At 49.6% G+C, this 20,908-nt stretch overlaps 1 protein-coding gene across 5 annotated transcripts in view; it reads right to left on the bottom strand.

The window, feature by feature from the left end:
• Positions 1 to 19,406, bottom strand: part of TRIM2 (tripartite motif containing 2) — a 182,682-nt gene extending 163,276 nt beyond the window's left edge. For 2 of the 5 annotated variants that reach the window (XM_089302317.1, XM_089302320.1), the window contains exon 1: positions 18,571 to 19,070. The gene's annotated coding sequence lies outside the window, so the exon portion shown is untranslated. Of the gene's footprint in view, positions 1 to 18,570; positions 19,071 to 19,147 lie in introns of those variants that run through there. The other 3 variants (XM_089302319.1, XM_089302316.1, XM_089302322.1) reach the window with 3 other exon arrangements.
• Positions 19,407 to 20,908: the final 1,502 nt, after the last annotated feature.

The raw sequence follows: 20,908 nt of genomic DNA, 5'->3' as shown, positions 1-20,908 counted from the left end.
AGGCTTTTCAGGCCCACGTGGACCTCCAACAAGTTTCCCAAGAGGAATAAAAGCCCTAGAGTTTGCCTGCACGTCAGCATGGGAGTGAATGAGCCGGCCCTCAACAAGGTGCTGCTTGGTGCCCATCAGTTTTGGTTTGGGGGTTGCGGTGGCAGGACTGCAGGTTTTTCTATTACTTAACTTATTTGTTAATATTTCTCTGAAAGGCACAATCTTTTTTAAAAATTTTATTTTTATTTATTCAAGAGGCAGAGAGACACAAGAGAGAAAGATAGAAAGACCTTCCATCTACTGGTTCACCGCCCCCCCCCCCCCCCCAATGCCTTAAACAGCCGGGGCCGGTGCAGGCAGATGCCAGGAGACCAGAAACCCATCCAGGTACCCCATGCGGGCAGCAGAGACCCAAGCACTTGAGCCATTACCGCATCTTCCCAGCGGGAAGCCAGTTACAAGCAGAGCCGGAACTTGAACCCAAGTACTTGCGATATGGCATGTGGGCATCCCAAGCAGTGTATTAACCACGGTGCCAAACGCCCATCCCAAAAGGCTGGATTGCAAGCAGGCAGCAGTGCAGGGGAGTCTCTGCAACACAGCCCTGGCAGCGTCTTCCCTAACGGGTGGTGACCAAGTGTTAACGTAAATTAATCTGCTTGTTTGACTCAGAATGAAATTACTGTATTACTGGAGTTGATTAGACCTATTCTTCCTCCCCTCTCTTCCTTCTCTTCTCCCCCATTCCTTTTCAACTCAAAGGCTAACAATGTTAGTCCCAATAGTCCAGCCCTTCACTTCAGCCCTTCACTTCAGTATTTTGTTACACAGTGGAAGCACACGTCCCATCCACACCCCAGCTACATGCTGGCCCCAATACTCCGTGGAGCCTGCACAGTGCACATCTGTTTGCAGATGCAGACAAAGTGTGAACGTGCCCGTGGCAGAGGTGGCCACTGTTGGGGGGGAGGCACTCGCTTATGCACAAGTGGCACTAAGCTGCAGGCGGAAATGCACTTGGCTCAGGAGTGCCACACCTGAGCTTGGATGGATGCCCCATGTAGACCATCTGCCATCATTCAAAATGCAAATGCATTCTGGAGATGGCCTAGAGGAAGAATTCCCACCCTTGGTTCTTCTGTCAAATCACAGGGAAGGATCACAGGGAGCTTTATCAGTACTAACATCTGCACCAATGCTGCGGGTTAAGAATCTTTTCTGGCCCAAGTCCTCGGGTCCCTGCACCTGCATAGGAGACCTGAAAGAAGCTCCAGGCTCCTAGCTTTGGATCAGCACAGCTGTGGCTGTTGTGGCCATCTGGGGAGTGAACCAGTGGATGGAAGACCTCTCTCTGTCTCGACCTCTCTCTCTCTCTCTGCCTCTCCTCTTTCTGTGTAACTGTGACTTTCAAGTAAAATAAATAAATCTTTTTTTAAAAAATAATCTCTTTTCTAATAAAACATTACATCAATCCATGTACAAGGGGACTTCAACAAGTTTCTAGAACATGGAGTTAAAAGAAAGTTTATTCTGGTTCAAGAATGTTCTGAAATTCATCTCAGTTAATTTTTTTAATATAATACACATTTCCAAGAACTTTTTGAAGACCTCTCATATGCATGGATTTCCAAGTGTTTGGACACCAAAATATAATTATCTTTTAATTCCACTTTCTAGAAACTTATTGAAGTACCTTGGTTTATACTCTTGTGGTATAATAATATACTCACACAATTATGTACATTTATGAAGCTAGAATCACACCAGAAAATGAAAAGTCAAAAAATACTGTTTTTTTAAGGAGGTTGGATGAGCTCCTCTTTTTTATTTTCATTTTATTTATTTATTTTTTTTGACAGGTGGAGTGGACAGTGAGAGAGAAAGAGAGACAGAGAGAAAGGTCTTCCTTTTCTGTTGGTTCACCCTCCAATGGCCGCTGCGGCATGTGTGCTGCAGCCAGCGCACCGGGCTGATCCGAAGCCAGGAGCCAGGTGCTTCTCCTGGTCTCCCATGCGGGTGCAGGGCCCAAGCACTTGGGCCATCCTCCACTGCCTTCCCGGGCCACAGCAGAGAGCTGGCCTGGAAGAGGGGCAACCGGGACAGAATTCAGCGCCCCAACCGGGACTAGAACCCGGGGTGCCGGCGCTGCAGGCAGAGGATTAACTTCGTGAGCCGCAGCGCCGGCCAAAAAATACTGCTTTAAATAGTCAAGTGACATTAAATCAAAACGCACAGACCAAGGTAAACCGTCATCTCGTCTTGGAATAACCTGGTAACTGAGGCTGTTGTATCCCAGGCTGCACACTCCAGGATCACTAACAAAGCACAGGATACGCTAACTGTCCATTAACGTGTGGTGTGTGAGGTGGGTGCAGCCGCAACCACAGCTTTCTTCAAGAACCTGCCTGAAATACGGCCCCACCAGGGTCCTGATCAACAGCTCCCCACTCTTCAACTCATTATTGATTTCTGGCAGAGAGCAAAGTGCCTCTGCGGCTACAGCAGTTACATCAGGGGAACACGGCTTCCAGCATTCTGAGTGAGTGCTACATTAGAGCTGGGAAAAGTAAGGACTCTGCGAATGCATTTTAAAGACCTTTTAACCTGCAATGAAATCAACCACTGTAGGCCACTTCACTTTCTCATAGAAGAAATGCTATTGTATACCTTTGTGCCTGTTCAAACGGTTTTATTTGAGAAGATGGAAAAATTAACCTTTGGGGTTATTTCTAAGTCTCTACAGTGCTAATCTCAATCAATCATGATTATCCATTCTCTGGATTAGTAAGATCATTTTCTTCTAATTCTGCGCTTCCCACTACCTGCTTTTGATCACTCAGTAGCTACATATTTTTCTGTAGTTTCTGAAGCTATACAGGCCCTTTGCAAAAATCCAATTATCACCAGTCATCTTACGGCACAGAAATGATTACTTAACAAGGCAGCATCATACCAGTGCATAAACACATCATTAAAACAGTGCTATTAAAACAGAATAGTGCATGAAATTTATCATCTCTTTGGCATTCTTATCAATAATATGTCATGGGTAACTTTCTACAGAAGGTTAGAAATGTTTCATTCTATAAGCCCGTGTGTGTGTGTGTGTGTGTGTGTGTCTGCATAACGTGCTAGTTCATGGATGCAGCATAATTTATTTAACCAATGACTTATGTGAGTGAGTTAACATTATAAACAAATCTAACCAAAAGCATCCTTGCACATACACCTCTACAAATGTTTCCTATTTAAAATGTTTGCTTACAAGTAGCTGCCTTCATTTTCCTTATTTAAAAAAATCATCCTAGATAAGCCATGGGTTAAGTAATGACAAGAAGTTTGGCAAACAAGCCTTGCAAAGTACATGTGTTTACGTTTTGTGTTATCCACAGGCTAATATCTGGCTTCCCGGCCAGGAGGTCTGAGGGGGGAAGTGGTGGATGGCGGGATTTCGATCGCCTTCCTCAAGCCCTGCAAGTCTTGTCTCACTGGGAGACTCAGCCCACGCCCGCCTCCTTCTTTCTAAATCAGGCCTTGCTGGGGAAGCGTTGACCCACGCTGCATGTCTCCTGCAGTTTTCATCAGGCACTTGCTCTTCTCCGTTCAGTTATTGCGGGAGGGGTGTAAGGTGTGCTGCACCCCACAGCCTTATACTTATCCCAGAGGCAAAGAGAATTCAAGAGCTGAGAGCCCATGTTTGTTCTAGAAGCGTCAGGGATCTGAAAGCGACTGGTTAAAGACCTCACTGGGAAAGTCAACTATGAAAACTGAGATGGGCTTCAAAATCAACGTTGTTTCTTTGCTATTTTGTGGACACCTTTTCATCTGCTGGTAGCACAAATTTCCATTCAGGACTTCTTTCCATGTTGCAACTTGCCATGGCGTCATACTCACGTTATGGTATATTTTTCAATGGGCTGTTTGTCTAGAGACTTTTTCCTTTTCTGAGTGCCAAGTGCTGTGAACAATGACTTACTTCAGCGGGAAACTCCACACCAGGTCCGCAGCAAGGTCATGTGTGCAGCTGTGTCCCTTTGTGCTTTCGCTGGTTTGGCTGTGTGTTATAAAAGAAAGCATTCTTCAAGAACCAGATCCACAGCCAGCATAAAGGGAATGAAATGCAAATGTGCTCTTGCTGTCCCTGTTCACCTTGACCATGCATCACCACCTGCACCTGTAGGGAACTTGGCCAAAATCATACAGCTTGAATCTAGCATGGCCAAGGTTTGAACCAAACATGCTGGCTGCAGAGTCCGTATTCTTGATGTTGCTATATGGCTAATTTCTAAGAAAAGATTTGTTTATTTGAAAGGCAGAGTTGGGGGCAGGGGAGAGAGAAAGAGACAGGGAGAGATCTTCCATCCACTGTTTCACTCCCTAAATGGCCGCAATGGCTGGGGCTGGACCAGGCCAAAGCCAGGAGCCAGGAGCTCCACTCTGGTCTCTCACATAGGTGGCAGGGGTCCAAGGACTTGGGCCACCTTCCGCTGCTGCTGCCTTCACAGGTACATTAGCAGGGAGTCGGATTGGAAGTGAAGCAGTCAGGACAGGAACTGGCACCCATATAGGGTGCTGGCGTGGTAGGTTGAAGCTACTGTGCCGTAACTCCAGCCCCTACAGCCGATTTCACCATACATACCCAGCCATCCCTGTGCTTCAGTAAAGTGGAAAACCAACAACCTCCACTCTGGAGGAAAAATGTAATCTGAGGTCTCCAGACAGACCACAGGGAGGTGGGAGCTGGCTGAATGGGAGCCGGGGGTCAAAGTGAAGTCTGCACACTGAATGTGAGCATGGCAGATTCTGCTTCCTCTCATGCCCATGATGGTGGAAACCAGTTCGACCCAACAAAGAAGTATTCTTAGGAGACATCTCAGCCTTGGAAGAATTACACAGCCCCAACCTAGGATATGAATGTCTCCTACCCAGCTCACATTGAAATGTGATAGGCATTAGAGATGCTTGTAAAGATTTTTAAAAATTTAATTATTTGAGGGGTTGGTGCTGTGGCATAGCGGGTGAAGCCACTGCCTGCAGTGCCGGCATCCCATATGGGCGCCAGTTCGAGTCCCAGCTGCTCAACTTCCAATCCAGCTCTCTGCTATGGCCAGGGAAAGCAGTGTAAGATGGCCCAAGCCCTTGGGCTCCTGCTCACATGTGGGAGACCTGGAAGAAGTTCCTGGCTCCTGGCTTCAGATCAGCTCAGCTCTGGCCGTTGTGGCCAATTGGGGAATGAACCAGTAAATGGAAGATCTCTCTCTCTCTGCCTCTCCTTCTCTCTTGGTGTAACTCTGACTTTCAAATAAATAAATAAATATTTAAAAATATTTAATTATTTGAGAAGCAGAATTACAAATAGGGAGAGGGAGAGGGAGAGGGGGAGAGAGAGAGAGAGAGAGAGAGAGAGAGAGAGAGAGAGAGAGGTCTTCCACCTGCTGGCTTGTTCACTCCCCAAATGGCTGCAATGGCCAGAACTGAGCTGATCCGAAGCCAGGAGCCAGGAGCTTCTTCCAGGTCTCTCATGTAGGTGCAGGGGCCCAAACACTTGGGCCATCCTGTACTCCTTTCCCAGGCCATAGCAGAGAGATGGATCAGAAGTGGAGCAGCTGAGACATGAACCAGCACCCATATGGGATGCTGGCACTGTAGGTGGAAGCTTAGCCTACCAAGTCACAGCGTCAGCCCCAAAGATGATTTTAAGAAGTGATTAGAATTCTAATGAATGGACTGATGCCGTTACAGAGGGCGGGAGTGAGTGAGTGGTCACGGGAGCGGGTTCCCAGTGGGAAGGACGAGTTGCTCCCACTTCTTCCTCTCTGTCTCAAGCTCACTCGCTTGCCCCTCTGCCATGTTACGACACAGCAGGAAGGCCCTCACCAGATGTCAGCACCTGCTCCTGCACCTCCCAACCTCTGGAACCATGAGCCAAGTCAGCGTGTACTGCTTGTAAATGACTGAGTCTGTGGCACTCTGTTACAGCAGCAGCAAATGGACTAAGATACCCCATTAAAGAAAAATCCTTTCCACACAGCCTTTTGGGATCACCCAAAGGAATACCTGACTCATGCCAAATCACCCTACAAGGACCTGCCAGTTGCCAAAGCTGCCAACTGCACAAAGACTCCAATCAAATGATTCAGAACCTCAATCTCCATGTATGAGCAGACGTCCAAGGTCACCACACAGAAAAAAGCTAAGACAAATCTCACACCAAATACATATACCTAGATAAATAAATAAGTAAAATTCAGGTGATACAGAAACCATACAAAGAGGAGATCAAAAAATGTCTAAAGTCCACTGTTTAATGTCATCAGAGCAAAATAAGGGGGGGGGTAGTTATTGCATTCATGAAACAACAGGATTTTTTGGTTTGTTCTGTTTAAAGAACAGGAATGACACCTTGGAAATTTTAAAAGTGGAAGCAAAATACCTTAACAGTATTAAAAGATCAGAAAATTAAAAGATGGAGCCAGGGGCCAGCACTGTGATGCAGCAGGTAAAGCTGCCATCTGCAGCACCAGCATCCCATATGGGCACTGGTTCAAGTCCTGGCTGCTCCACTTCCAAACCAGCTCCCTGCTAATGTGCCTGGGAAAGCAGTGAGGATGGTGCAAGTCCTTGGGCTTCTGCACCCACATGGAAAATCCAGGTAAAGCTCCTGGCTCCTGGCTTTGGCCTGACCCAGCCCTGGCCATTGCGGCCATCTGGGAAGTGAACCAGTAGATGGGAGAACAATCTCTCTATCTCTCTCTCTCTCCTCTTTCTGTAACTCTCCTTTCAAACAAATTCTTAAAAAGAGAGAGATGGATCCAAGTGATAAAGTTCCAGGAGAGAGAACAGAAGAAATAGAAGGGGGGGGGGTCAACAAAATAATCACAGAGAGCATTTTCCTAGAAATGGAAGTCACGGTGCATCTTAGAAAGGCCAAGTGACCAACATAATTAAGGGAAACTCTGAAGTCCCAGGCAGTCACATGAACTATCAGAGTGTACGGGGGAAAGCCCAGCTCACAGGGAGGAGTGGAGGATGGAGGAGCAGGTGCCCAGCAGCGGCAGTCCAGGCGGGCAGAAGCAGTGCAGCCCACGAGTAAGGAGCGTGGTGGGCACCAGTGGGGTCAACTACAACATCCCGAGCAGACAGATTTTACCTGGTGGCCCTACAGCGGCAAACTACGAAATGTGTGAGTGTAATAAAGACATCATCAGTGATTCAAAGACTCAAAATGACCTTCTCTGTATCCTTTCTTAAGAAACTATTTGGGCCATTGTTGAGGCACAGTGGGTTGAACCACCACCTGTGTACCAGCTGAGTCCCGGATGCTCCAGATCCAATCCAGCTTCATTCTAACGTGACTGAGAAAGCAGCGTGAGATGGCCCAAGTGCCTGAGCCCCAGCCACCCGCTCAGGAGACCTGGATGGAGTTTCTGGCTCCTGGCTTTGGTCTGGCTCAGTCTCAGCCATTGTGGCCATTTGGGGAATGAACCAGAATTTGGAAGATCTCTCTCCCCCCACCCCCATTGTGTAACTCTTTCAAATAAATGCAATAATTTTCTTTTAAAAAGAAACTATTGGAGGAGATATTATTTTTCCTACAAGTTCTTAGAAAAACTAGGTTCTTATATATTTCTTAGATTTTTACCTTCAAAAAATTCTCACCCCATTAATGGATCCATTCTTTTTTTTTTTTAGATTTATTTATTTATTTGTTTGACAGAGTTACACAGAGAGAAGGAGAGGCAGAAAGAGAGAGGTCTTCCATCCGCTGGTTCACTCCCCAGTTGGCAGCAAGGCCGGAGCTTGCTGATCCGAAGCCAGGAGCCAGGGGCTTCTACCAGATCTCCCACGTGGGTGCAGGGGCCCAAGCATTTGGGCCATCTTCTACTACTTTCCCAGGCCATAGCAGAGAGCTGGATTGGAAATGGAGCAGCTGAGGCTCGAACTGGTGTCCATCTGGGATGCTGGCACTGCAGGCGGGGGCTTTACCTGCAAACCACAGCACCAGCCCCCATACTTCGGTTCTGGAGAGCATGGTACCTGGCCCAGCTGATTTTTTTATTTTATTCTATTAGAAAAAAATTTTTTTGACAGGCAGAGTGGACAGTGAGAGAGAGAGAGATAGAGAGGAAGGTCTTCGTTTTTCCATTGGTTCACCCCTCAATGGCCGCGGCGGCCGGCACACCGCACTGAAGCACTGAAGCACTGAAGGCAGGAGCCAGGTGCTTCTCCTGGTCTCCCATGCAGGTGCAGGGCCCAAGCACTTGGGCCATCCTCCACTGCACTCCCGGGCCACAGCAGAGAGCTGGACAGGAAGAGGAGCGACCGGGACAGAATCCGGGGTGCTGGCGCCGCAGGTGTTGGATTAGCTTATTGAGTGCCGGCCCCAGCTGATTTCTTTAGTTCACTTAGTCCAGTGGGAACTGGTCACTTGGGCACCAGTGGAAAAGGAAGATTCGAATACCCCTGGCAGCCTCATGCTCTGGGGAGAGCAGCCTCCCTGTTAGCAAGGCCCTGGGTGAAGTGAAGCCTGCGATGAACCGCAGCCTGAAACCAGTGCCTGCCCTGCCCTAGCTCTCACTCTGCCATGGCCTGGAAACTCTTGCTCTTCATCCACTCATCCTCTCACTGGGATGGCTAATTGTTTATGTGCCACTTGAGTGGCCATGGGGTTCCCAGGTATCTGGTCCAGCATTGCTCTGGGTGTTGGGATGAGATGGAGTCTTCGGTAGGGAGAGTAAAGTGGATTGCCCTCCCTAATTATGGGTGGGCCTTAACCGATCAGTTGAAGGCTTGCCTAGCACCCAAGACTGACCCTTCCCTGTGTAAGAGAGGTCGCGCCACACTTCACCTACAGCACCGGCTCCTCCTGCCCGAAGACCTTCAAAACGGGAACTCTGGCTCTCCCTGGGTCTCCAGCCTGCCCGCCCACCCTGCAGACTAGATGGGTCCATTTCCATAATCATGTAAGCCAATTCCTTTCAACAAGTCTCTTTGTACATCTATATCCATGTCCTCTGTATCACTTATATCCATAGCTACATGTCTCCTATTGGTTCTGCTTCTCTGGAGAACCCTGATACAGGCATTCAGACAAATATTTATTGAACATGTGCTAGATGTCAAAGCAGTCCGTTAAAAGGACAAGGGATTAAAACCACAGTCCATACCCTCGACGCTTCAGGAACTTGGCAATGGGTTCCATAACAGTTGCTCCTGAGAGGGAATGGGCCCGTGCTTTTCACTTGGGATTTTCAGGTTTCCTTACCGCCTATCCATGAACACAGCCTGACCACGTCCACTTCAGCACCTGACTTCCCATCTTGCCTTATCTGGTTTTTCTCTTTTTCCCGGTGGATGGAAGTGAAATCTCCTCCGGTGGAATACAGCAACTTTCTAAGTCAGCTGTGGAGGACAGCAGTGCACTTACTTATCAGAGGTCCGCGGAGCCACGCTCACTGATGCTTTGCCATGTGTCCCTCACGACGTCTGCTGCCTTGGAGTCCTGCCCAGTACTCAGCCATCTAGGAACCTGGTTGGATCTGTGCATGTGCAGAGGCAAGGAGGATACTGGCGGTGCATAAGCGCACACGTTTGATGTGTGGAGTTTGCCTTTTAGCACGAAGCATGGGTGTAACTCTGACCCACCTCGGTGCTAGTAAAAGCAGTGGGGTTACTTACAAATATTTGCTTGCAAAGTGTTTCTGTACAAAGGAAGGAGCAGGATCCCCCTTTCAAAGTTTTGTGTTGCACGTTTAGAACAAAGGCGCTGATTTCATTTCAAGGACAGCGAAATCTTTGTTCCTCAGAGCACCTGAGAATGGGCGAGTGATAGCCCTACAAAGAGTCTGGCCAGTGAAGACTTACTCTACAGTGGAGAGGACTGTGCCTGGTCTTCCTCTCACTCCCTCCTAGGGAAACACAAACACATGAGTGCGAGCACAGAAACTGAACTCATTAATGTTTGTGGGGCAGAGCTACCCCCAACCCTGCCCTCAAGCCTGAAATCGACAATCCTCTCCTAAAAGTCCTCTTAGTAACTCCCAAGATTAATTGACTTCCCACTGGGGACACTAGAGAGATCAGTGATTTATCTGGAATATCTCTTGGAACCTTGATGGGCGAGGGTCAGATAACATCCCCTCCACTCCACTACAGGGTTTAACCAAGCCAATTGCACGGGCTGGTACTGTGGTGTAGCGGGTAAAACCACTTCTCAGGACACCAGCATCCCAGATTGGAGTGCTGGTCTGAGTCCCTGCTGCTCCACTTCCCATCCAGCTCCCTGTTGATGCTCCTGGGAAAGCAGTAGAGGACGGCCCACGTCCTTGGGCCCCTGTACCCATGTGGGAGACCTGGATGGAGTTCCTGGCTCCTGGCTTTAGCCTGGCCCAGACCTGGCTGTTGTGGCCATTTGGGTAGTGAACCAGTGGTGCAAGATCTCTCTATCTCTACCTCTTTTATATATATATTTCTCTGCCTTTCAAATAAATAAATCTTTTTTTTTAAAAAAAGCATACAACAGAAATTAAGGAAAGGGGAGAGATGGGGGGTTGGGAGAGGAATTTCAGGGAAACATTTAATTCAGAAGGGACATAAAAAGGTATTTCAAAGCCACAGTGTGAAGACTGAAACTGTCTCCTATTCCAAGAATTGTATTCAACAGCTTTTGGGGAAGTTGTAAAACAGAGATACACAAAGGAAACATTACTCATCGCCAAATCAGAAGCATAGTGAAGCTTTTACTGAAAACAGTGGGCTGTGCAAAATACGTGAAAAGAATAAGATATGAATGGAAATAGACGATCCCGTCTAATTAATAAAAATTCTCAAGAACTAAATTTCCCCAGTTTCTTCTGTCATGGCAATGGCTAGCAGACAGCACTTCTGTGTGGTTCAGTGCTGAGCCACCGTGAATCTCTGACATGCTGATGACCACAGGTCACACAGGGTGCTGACAAGCTGTCCCAGGGACGCCTCCTCACAGACGGAGAGAAGTCTGTTCAAACCGTTCAAGTACTGAAGTTTGAATTACAGACCCGGGGGTAGAAACAAATCCAAGCAGAGACTTCAAAGGTCAGTTAAGAATTTGTAAAACTTCAGTGAGCTTTTTATACAAGTGGCACAAGATTCTGGAAGAGTCCTAAAGACTCAGGCTCCAGTAACGTCTTGGGGACAAGTCCAAAGTCGTCACTGTGATACTGAAGTAAGACGGAGCTCCATCTTACATCATCTTTGACCTGATAACAACGCTCATTCACCCAGATTCATCATCTGTGTGCAGTGAACCAGGCTGGACCAGTTCTTTGGAATCTTTAAAACCACCTGACACACTGCTCCCATTTACAGAGGAAGAATCTAAGTCCGTGTCCTTTTTTTTAAAGATCTATTTTATCCACTTACAAGTCAGACAGAGAGACAGAGAGAGTTCTTCTATCCACTGGTTCACTGCCCAAATGGCTTCAATGGTCAGGGCTGGGCCAGACTGAAGCCAGGAGCCAGGAGCTTCTTCCAGGACTCCCACATGGATGGCAGGAATCCAAGCACTTGGGCCATTTTTCACTGCTTTCCCAGGTGCATTAGCAGGGAGCTGGATGGGAAGTGGAGTAGCTGGGAGTTAAATGGGTGCCCACATGGGACGCTGGTGTCACAGGAGGCAGCTTTACTGGCCAAGTGACAGTACCAGCCCCTGAGACTGCGTCTCAAGCAAATCGCTGAAGGTCACACATCTGTGGGGTCCCCCAGTCATCTGTCTGCAGAACCAAGGCCTTGTGTGTCTTCTCCTGCAGCAACCATCAAAAAGGGGATTATCAAGTCCATGTCACTCAGCCCCTTGGACTACTGCTCATCTGGTTTCCTTAAGGGAAAAACATCTTCACCTTCTCTGCTTACATGTTCAGTCCTAACCATTCCCTGCAGCCCGAGAGCCACCACTCAATAATCCGTGTCCAAAAATAGTACCCTCCCCTCCCTCGCCTTGGCACAGAATGAGCTGTCTGCACCACTTCTCCCAGGGTGAGCCAGTCCAGCCTGCCATCCAACACTGCCTTTGTTTTATTCTTTATCTGTTGCGTGTGTGTGTGTGTAAATCTTTCTTGTAATTATGATGGCAAGGTTAACTGTTTAAAATCATCATATGCAACTTTTAAAATAATTTTTAAAATTTAACTTTTGACTGACATAAAAGTTGTACATATTTATGGGGTTCCACGTGATGCTACAAAATATGGATACACTATGTAATATATATCTCGCTTTACATTTATCATTTCTTTGTGGTGAAGACATTCAAAAACCTTTCCAATAACCAGTGCATGATCGTTATCTACACACATCTTAGTGTGTGGTAAAACACCAGAACTTCTCACTCCTGTCCAGCTCTGTAACTTAGTATCCATTAGCCAATCTTTCCCTAACTCCCCCCTATTCTCCAAAGCCTCTGGCAATCACCATTCTACTCTGAACTTCTATGGGATCAACATTTTTAGATGTACATATGACTGACATCATGTAGTACTTGCTACTCTGTGCCTTTTTTTAAAATCTTCACTGGAAGAAATAATGATTTAATAAATCCCTCCTTACCTCCCTCCACTACCCCTCTTCCTTCCTTTCATCCTTCGAAAGACAGAGAGAGAGAGAGAGACAGACAGACAGACAGACAGAATATTCCACCCACTGATCCACTCTCAAATGGCCACACAGCCAGGCCTGGCCCAGGAAAAGCCAGGAGTTGGGAGCTCCATCCAGGGCTCCCACAAGGGTGGCAGGGACCCAAGCACTTGAGCCGTCCATCACAGCTTCCTCTCGGGATGCTCATCAGCAGGAAGCTGGAATTGGACATGAACCCAGGCCTTAGTGCAGGAAGTGGGTGTCTCAGCAGTGTGTTAACTGCCGCCAATGCCTGCCTCTATTCGGATTTCAGTAAAATTGTTCTGTATTGTGTCGCCTCGTATACTCACTCACATGTAACTATGCACTAGAAAATTTACTTTTTGGATTTTGAAGAGAATAATCTTTAAAATAAAATAAATTTTCCAACAGAATTGCTGTTTTTTAAAGCTGATCATAATTCAAAGTATTGCATCATTTAGATTTTACTAATACTCATTCAAAAAATTTATTTGAAAGGTAGAAAAGCAAAGAGAGGGAGAGACAGAGAGAGAGAGATCTTCCATCTGCTGGTTTGCTTCCCAAATGGCTGCAATGGCCAAGGCTCGGCCAAGTCAAAGCCAGGATCCTGGAACTCTATCCTAGTCTCCCACACGGGTGGCAGGGGCCCAGGTCCTTGAGCCATCCTCTGCTGCCTTCCCAAACGCATCAGCAGGATGCTGGTTCTGCAGCAAAGGAGCCAGCACTCAAGTCGGCACTCTGATATGGGATGTGGGTGACCCAGCAGTCCCTTAATCTCCTGCACCACAACGCCCACTCTTAAGGTTCTTATTAATTCAATGTAACAAGAACCTTTGATCATTCAGGACAGGAATGAATGGACTACTTAGGCATTTTAGACCCGAGTATCAAAGTTCCCCTTTACCATGGAGAAGTTCAAAGGAATGGACTGGAATTTTACCTTCTCTCTCTCTCTGTCCCTGGACACCTGTGAGTAGATATTCTGTTAAGCAGTGAACTTGCCAAAAGGAAAGAGCCAAGAGCAAAGTTCTAGAATGGAGAGGCCATCAGATAAACTACCTCAGAGGGAAAAAAACACCAGGTGTGGCATCCAGGTGGACAAGCCCGTTGGCCCGGATTCACCATGGGAAACCTATCATTATCAAGCCAGAAAAAAAGGGCAGTGCTTGATGTTCTGGGTGCTGGTGCAAGTTCACGGTTCTTCAAGATCAGCCTGGGCACAGCAGGAAGAAACACAGACATCAAGGAAGCCTGGTGCCCGGCTACGTGCTGCAGGTTTGGCCCCGTGACTCGGAGGAGCAGGTAGGCAGGAGCCCTGGGGGCAGCCCGTTCCTGGGTCACGGCCCACAGGCTGCTTGCTGGTTTTCAACGGGCACTGTTGGAACATCCATCAGGCCTCACGCCACCCACCCCTCCTGGTCCTCAGGAGCCGGGCGCAGCTGGCACAGACGCTGAGAGGGTGGAATGTGTGACTCTAAGCCTCCAGGAGAAGAATCAACCACCTTTTTCCATGGAGGGCACCCCGGTCCCAGCCTGAGGTCTTGGTAGCCCAGTATTAGGGCTGTTGCGGCTCCTGCCCCTCTAAGAAACACATCTCTGCATTTTTGCATGCCAAGAATCCAACCACACATCTGGTTCCTATTCCTTCCCTTCCCTCGGGGCCATTTCCACTCTGTAACTCCAAAACCTTCCCTGCTTCTCACTGATGGGGAAATCCGTACATCCCAAGCTCTGCCTGCTCCAGTTTGGAGAACCGAGGGGGTGGCCCCAGGACTGGAGACCACAGAGCCGCGGCTTCAGGAAGGGGTCCGGGGCCTCGGAAGGGGGACCTGCTCCCTGCTCCTCATCACCGAGGTTTTGCTGCTTTCCCAGAGCCTGTGGGTAGTGAACACAGGCAGCTGCTAAAGAGAGCGGTGGTCATTTATGGGCAGTGCAACCCTGCTCAGCAAAGCTGTTCTGACCAAGAGCTGGTTGTGTGTGTGTCAGCGCTGGGGCAGTGCTGGTCCCTCTGTGTGCTCAGCCACCTTTGCAGTGCAGGTCCCCGTGTCACCCTGGAAGGCTCTCAGCGCCTCATCCCTGGGAAAGGGAGGGAGGTACCACCCGGGTCTTCACAGGTAGCAGGGTTGCAGCAGAGACAGGCAGCGCTCTGCCTCCCTGCTGCTTCACCACCTGCCCCCAGCCCAGCTCCCTCCCCCAACAGCAGGCCACAGCCCTGATCCCGAGAGGAGAGGCAGGGAGGACCCACCTGCTCCCCGTGTCCAGCTCTCCTGTTGCTCCACCTCCAGCAAGGATGCTGTTGTGGGTGCAGAGTGGTGCTGCCTGCTTCCCTTCTGCTCATGGACACACACGGTTGCCTGGTGCTTTCGTATCTAAGAGGGGTGTGAAGCAGGGGTTTTTGGATGCTCAGTTGCAAAGATCATCCCTCAACCTCAGTACTGCTTGTGGCACGGGAATCCAGGTTTTCTGTCATCTTTCACCCCTAACCCCAAAGACAAGGCACCAGGGGGCCCACTTCAGGGCAGTCCCCAAGCTTCGCCACCCCCATTTCTCCCAGGGTGGGGGAGCCCTCTGAGTGACACATGCCAGGGGGAGGTGGGTAGGTGACTCTGGGGGCTCCCAGGGATGCTTTTACAGCTGGGATGTTTAGGGCACTGGAGAATGTTCCTGTGTTCCAAAGCTCCGGAGAGTTCTCTGGAGGAGCTGACACTCAGCCTAGGAGACCTGGGTCTTTGGAAAGAAGGGGGCCAAGAACCGGGCCGTCAGGTTAGAACTAAAGCCAGGGCCCTTGCTGTGGTGTAGCGGGTAAAGCCTCCGCCTGCAGTGCCGGCATCCCATATGGGTGCTGATTTCAATCCTGGCTGCTTCACTTCTGATCCAGCTCTCTGCCATGGCCTGGGAAAGCAGTAGAAGATGGCCCAAGGCCTTGAGCCCCTGCACCCACGTGGGAATTGGGGAGTAAACCTGCAGATGGAAGACCTATCTCTCGCTTTCTGCCTCTGCTCTCTGTAACTCTGCCTTTTAAATAAATAAATAAACAAATAAAAAATAAGGAAGTAAAAGAACTAAAGCCAGAGGATGCCTCAGGAGAGTCCAGCCCCCACTCAGGGCACCCCCACTCTGGGAAAAAGTGCAGCTGGGGTGGCCCAGTCTGGCCTGGGGGCCAACTTCAGCAGAGATGGTTTGTGTGGCAAGCATGGTACATTTTTATTTCTTTTAAAATGTTGATTTATTTATCTGTATTTACCCAAAAGGCTAGAGAGAGAGAGAGAGAGAGATCTTCCATCTGCTAGTTCACTCCTCAAATGCCCATGACAACTAATGCTGGGCCAGGCTGAAACCAGGAGTCCAGAACCCCATCGCAGTCTCCTATGTGGGTGGCAGGGACCCAAGCACTTGAGCCACCACCTGTGGCACTAGCAGGGAGCTGGATCGGAAGCTGGACTCCACCCAGCACCCTGCTATGGAATGCAGGTGTCCCAAGGAGCAGCTGGAGCCTCTGTGCCACAACACCTACCCTGGTAAGCACGATGCATTTTTAAATGTTTGACTCTTAGTAAGTTGCCAACCTCGAAAGATCTGGAGATTGCACATTAACAAGTAAGAAAACTAAATGTCCAGATTCCACTGACACATCAGAAGATCTGGCAAAGCAGGCTGACACAGAGTGTGGCCTTAGCGAGCCCCCATCGGGCCCGGGCCCTCCCCGCCTGGCCTCTGCGGCCATAGATGCTGCCATCTCATGCATACACCAATAGTTCTCCACCTTGTGCTTGGCCTAAGGGACTCAGAAAGTGCCTGCACCCAGGCTTAGACCGGCTCAGTTAGAATGAGGGCCCAGGGAGGGAGGTGGACTCAGAAGGTTTTCACAGTTCCTGGGTATCCAGCTGCAGCCATGGCTATGGATGGCTGGGCCAGAGCCATGAAAGACGAATGATAAATTCTTCTTGAAGCTCCACAGGGGTTCAATTTGCAATTTCAGAAGTGCTTTTTTGGGGCTGGCATTGTGTGGTGGGTTAAGCCACCTTCTGCAGGACCCACATCCCACATGAGTGCAAGTTCCAGTCCCGCCTGCTCCACTTCCAGTCCAGCTCCCTGCTAATGTGCCTGGGAAAGCAGTGGAAGACAGCCAAGGTGCTTGGGGCCCTGCACTGTCGCAGCCATTTTGAGAGTGAGCCAGCAGATAGAAGACTTGTCTATCTGCCTCTGCCTCTCTGTAACTCTGCCTTTTAAATAAATATATCTTTTTTTTAAAAAAGTGCCTCATTATGTCCCATATGCATCTGTTTTTCTGTTACTCCATCCATCTAAGCATCTCACAAGTTCAATAGTCATTTCTCTCCCTAAAACAGCTTCTGCTCTGCTGGCCTCTCTTTTTTCTACTTCACAATTTTGGTTGTTTTGTTGCTTTGTCCTGAAATCCATGGCCCCACTCCAATTTCTCCACATTCCCTTTAAGTACAGGTGCAAAAGCGGGAACAATGTCCCAACCACGATTTGACTAGAGAATTCAACAGAAGTCTTTGTTTCTGGTTCTGTAAGGCCATACTTAATATCTCAGAGTCAAATTATTTTCTTTTCAAAACAATTTTACTCAAAGCGTAATCTGATTTTCATTAACAAGGACTTCATTTGCAAAATCTCAGGACCCACACTCCAAGATGGAAAAATCAAGATTGCGGGCAGATTCAAGCACCAAATATCAAGACTCAGTTTGTGGGGTAGGGCCAAGACTTGACATATAAAATGAAAAGAGCCATATCACATGTCCTTAACAGCTTTAGTTCTTTACCCGTCTAATAATTAATGATCAATTGATTATTAGTCTGTTTGTATGCAATTTCTGAGCTAAAATAGATTACTGCTTTTCTGAGGATTATTTCAAAAATTTGCCCATCTTGTAGGCTTTGCCTTTCTTTCCTACTTGTTCACATTAAACCAATCCCCTAACGCCAGGTTAACAGAAACGCTGTGTAGCAGGAGATGGAGTGGGTCGACTAGCACTACTGACTGTTTTGATCCTTTGTTATGCACATTTAGTGGATGAGAAAGGGAAAGCCGCAAACTTTAAGCAGCTGGTTCACAATTTCTTGTCCACCCTCCTACACTGGATGGGTCCTGGTTCTGGCAGGCACCTGTCGGGACGGTGAGGGCTTCCATGGCTTTTAGACCCTGACCGCGGAGACACCACATCAGGAAACCCGACCCCAGGGGGGGCGCGCGCCGGCTTCTCTCTATCACACCTTCCGTTGAGACAGACGCATACGGACGCGCACCGCCAACCTTGAACGTGACATTGTGGAGCCGCTCGACTGTTGACCACTCCCCGAGACCCCGCCTAGGAAAAAGCCGCGGCTCCTCACGAAACGTGCAAACCATGATGCCAGCTCTGGAAAGCCGGGAAAATCGTCCGGAATTAAACATAAAAACTAAATCGAACTTCCAAGATCTGTAGCCATCAATAGGAAGCCGAAAGAAAACGCACTCCGATCTCGCTCACACGCTGGGGAGACACTGAGCGCAAAGCCGCCTATCCCGCGAGAGCAAACGCAATGCGCGGGGATGCGCAGGGAAGAAGCGGGGCCCACGAGGCTCTGGGATTCCCGGGGACGCCAGCACCCACAGCCCCAGGGGCGCGCCGCCGCCACACCCGCGGCCCCGCGGGACCTGCCGCACAGCCACAGAGGGAAAAGGAGCCTTGCCCCATTGTTTCAGGCCAGTCGCAAAAAACGCGGCGTCTCCCCTTCCTCTAAAATCACTCCAGGGATTGGGCACAGAACCGGGCCGGCGCCTCGCGCCACCGAGGCCCAAGGTTCTTTCCCTTTGTGTGTTGGTCCCCAGAGCACCTGCAGGTTCCCCAGTCCCTCCCGCGGCCGGCCGAGGCGTGGCGAGGCGCGCACCGGGGGCTTTCCAGCAGCCCGGCCCTTGCGCGCCCGCCCCACCGAGACTCACCCTTGCCGGGGGTTCCCGAAGGGCGCGCGCTCCCCCAGCTCGCCCGGGCAGTCGGAGGGACGGCGCGCGCTCCCGGAGTCGCCTCTCAGGCGGCGAGAGGGGATAAGCAGGCGGCCGGCTGCAAGCCCCTCATTTCCCTCGAGCTCACTTGAAACGCGCCCCGGTGCCGCCCCGGCAGCTGCGGGTCTTAATAGCTGTGGGGCCAGCCTGGCCCTCCCCCGGAGAGGCGCGCAGACGCCGGGCGGGGGGACCCGGTCTGCCCGCCGCTGTCGCCGCCGGGGTGACTGTGCAGGAGCAGAGCAGGCAAAGGCTGAAGAGCCAGCCAAGAATTCTCCAGAAACCGCCGCTCTTCCCCGCGCGCTCCGAGCACACATCTGATCCCGCCCCAGCAGTATTTTGGAAACAAAACGCGAGGCAGGCCCTCGTGTAGTGACCCCACTGTGCCGCCACCGTCAGCCCTATTTCGACTTCATTTTCCTGGGCACAGGCGGGATGCCCTGGGCGCCGAGCGCGAGAAGCGCCTAGGGCGCTTTGCTTGGCGCTGCGGGCGCGCGCGCCTGCCCCCAGCACTCAGGACCTTACTGTCTCGGGGAGCTCCGTGGCAGTGCCTCGTTGGCCCGGACCATTTCCAGCGCAGGCAGCTCCTCCCTCGCAGGCCGCGCGGTATTACCAAGCTGGGAAGAACCGGTGGTCCTGTCTGGCCGGTGGAAAGTCAAAGAAAGCTATTCCACCGAAAGTAGTGTGTGAGAGCAAGTAGAGACATTATTAGCAGGCCGATCCTGGCGCAGGGCGGCCCCCCAGGGACCCGGCCCCGCCTCCGGCGAGCCGGGTCTGGCGTGCTTGGCTCGCTGCACCTGCTTCTGCCGGGGTGGTTTCCGTGGAAACCCAGGAGAGCAGGTTCTTCCTCCAGACGCGCGGTTTCTCTGACAACTGCGACTCTGCGCCAGGCATTCCAAGGAGGATGTCGGTGGGTGCGGGCTTTGAAGCACAGACTTGGAGATGCAGGAGGGTAGCCGGGCGGAAGTAGGAAAGCTGTGGTGTTGAGGAATACAGTCGGAGCTGCAGGTGCCTGGGAGGGAGGCGGGGGTGTGGGCAGCACTCACCCCTTCCCACCAGTGAGTTTATTTTTAAAAATACTCATTTCTTTGAAAGGCAGAGAGGCAGAGATCTGTCTGTGGTTCACTCCTCAAATGCCTGCAGTAGTCAGGGCTGGGCCAGACGAAGCCAGGAGCCAGGAACTGAATCTGGGTCTCCCGTGTGGGTAGCAGAGTACTTGAGCCGTCACCGCTGCCTCCCCTCTGGAATGAAGAGCAGAGTGCAGCCTTGTACCCAAGCACTCTGAAATAGGGTGCAGGCGTCCCAGGCGGAGGTTCAACCGCTAACACCGCCGCCCCGCCTCCCCACCCCCGCCACGATGCTTTAAAAATTGTGAAACGTTGAAATTTATGTTCGTTTTATTTTGCAGTGACAGAATGGGAATGAGTTTTTCAAAATGATAAAGTACACAACTGAAGGACATGATGTTGAATGAAAAAAGGCAGGCCCAGAGAGACAAACACCACATGTTCTCCCTTCCACGTGGAGCTAAATTAAAAAAAAAAAAAAAAAGAAAAGAAAAGAAAAAAGAAGGAAATGCCTGTGTGTATCAGTATTACTGCAAATACCATTTTGTAAATTTTTTAAAATTCATTTGAGAGGTAGCGTTAGAGAGAGGGAGAGACAGAGAGGTTTTCCATTCCCTGGTTCACTCCCCAAATGGCCATAATGGCTGGAGCTGAGCTCATCTGAAGCCAGGAGACAGGAGCTTACTCAGGGTCTCCCATGTGGGTGCAGGGGCCCAAGCACTTGGTTCGTCTTCTACTGCTTTCCCAGGCCATAGCAGAGAGCTGGATTGGAAGTGGAGCAGCCAGGACTAGAACTGGTGCCCATATGGGATGCTGGTGCCACAGGCAAAGGCTTAGCCTACTATACCACAGAGCCAGCCCTGTAAAACTTTGTTTTATGTGTTTGTCAAGCCAATGGTTAAGAATGTTATATTACTATAGTTTTAATGATTTGTGATTACTTTAAAATTTCCTGCATATGGGTGAGATGGCCATTTTTCCACTCAATTATTGTTTATAGCCATTATATGTATTCCCACTAAACTAGGGTCTTTTTTGTTTTTAACTTGTTAAACTTCTTACTTGATGAAGTATTAAGCCTTTTAACTATAATGTAAATCTAACGTGTGCAATCTCAAAAACTAAAAAAAAGGGGGAGAAGGAAAGAGGATGGGAAGAATAGGGAGGGTGGAAGGGAGAGAATATCATTATGTTCTTAGCATTGTATCTACAAA

The sequence above is a fragment of the Oryctolagus cuniculus genome, chromosome 8 (assembly GCF_051225735.1).
Source record: "Oryctolagus cuniculus isolate XC-2025 breed Fujian yellow rabbit chromosome 8, ASM5122573v1, whole genome shotgun sequence".
NCBI classification, from domain to species: Eukaryota; Metazoa; Chordata; class Mammalia; order Lagomorpha; family Leporidae; genus Oryctolagus; species Oryctolagus cuniculus.
This window is presented reverse-complemented; position numbering and strand designations above follow the sequence as displayed.